This window comes from Alligator sinensis, unplaced genomic scaffold (genome assembly GCF_000455745.1).
Source record: "Alligator sinensis unplaced genomic scaffold, ASM45574v1 scaffold38_1, whole genome shotgun sequence".
Lineage (NCBI taxonomy): Eukaryota > Metazoa > Chordata > Crocodylia > Alligatoridae > Alligator > Alligator sinensis.
This window is the reverse complement of record NW_005842179.1, coordinates 606,208-607,689: the sequence shown is the minus strand read 5'-3', so window position 1 is coordinate 607,689 and position 1,482 is coordinate 606,208.

The window sequence follows — 1,482 nt, the reverse complement described above, 5'->3', positions numbered from 1 at the left end:
GGATTAGCCTAAATTTGACATTTTTAAGGTGCATTAAAGGTGCTCACATGTAGATGTGAGCCCATGATGTACCTTAAATCAGTCTAATGTGCCTTAACTGCACATATATAGATGTGTCCATAGAGTACTCCTCCTCTTCTGCCACAGCTGCTCAGCCCCTGGAGAAGAGGAGTTTTCCTCACCCCAAGGATGGCACCAGCAGTTACAGGGGAGTGGGGAGCAGGGAGCCAGAGAAGAGTCCTGTGGGGTATGTGGGCAGAGCTGCATGGGGGGGTGGGAAGGGCAATTTGAGCAGTGCAGGACAGCAGGAGGACAGTGGGGGCAGTGGGGGGCAACTGAGTGGGATGGCATAGGCCAATCTGGGCAGTGGGAGAGTGATCTGAGTGGTGTGGGGAAGCAGTGGGGGACCCCTGATACCCTCCATCCTTCATCCTTCCCCTACCTCTCCCCTGGCCTATACTGCTGCTGGAGAGTCAGCAAGTAGAGCAAGCACAGAGTAGACTAGCAGCTCCTAAACAAGCCCCTGCTTGCCAGGCCTCTAGTGGCAGGTCAGAGCGGTGGATGTTAGAGGGGGTATTAACCCTTAACATACGACTTCTATGATGACTGTCAGCAGAGAAGACCAGGGTGCAGGGTCGAGGCAAATCAGCCTGTGTGGGGCCCAGATTTGGCGGCAGCGGAGGGTGGGAGTGGGAGGGTGGCGAGCGGCTGGATGCAAAGCTGGCCTGGCTCTGTGAGGTTTCCCAAAGTGTGGGGCCTGGGGCAGTTGCCTCGATACACCCCCTGCCCCCCCAGGGATGGCCCTGACTGTCAGTGCTAGAGTACGCTGGCCGTGCCACAGTAGAAGCAAAATGACCAAGATTGTTGCCTTGGGCAGGTACAAGATGCAAATCAGCACAAGACAGAATCTCATGTTTTTATCAGGTTGAATTTCCAACCTGGTAAGAGACCTGCTCTGTAGAGCTTGGCAGGAACTAGGTTTTCCATTTCCTTCTTTCCTTCCTTGGCTTTTCCACATTTTCCTTCCTTCTTTCCTAACATTCTACAATGAAATAAAAACAGAATCTAAACTGTAACAGCGTTCTCCATAATGTTCGTTCTGGACAGATGAAAGCATTTTATTAAAATAAGATCAACACATCTTGTTCCCACGTTGACATTTTACTTTGACACCACAGCCTTCTCTTCATGAAAATGCATCCCTACAAACGAACAGCTAAAGTTAGTCCCAAGTCAACACACACACACACACACACACACTAACCCGAGGCAAAGTTAATACCCGCACCACACAGGTATCGAATTCGGCATAAGGCGCCACATTTACTGCGCAGCACGAGCATGCCCATGTAGACGCAGCATGTGCAGCCGTGCCCAGGCTGTCCCAAAGGGGAAGAGGCTCCTCCTGCCCAACTCGCAGCCAACTGGAGCTGGTTGAAGAAGCGCCGCCACACCGAGCAGGGGCTGCCCGCGGCCAGGCTG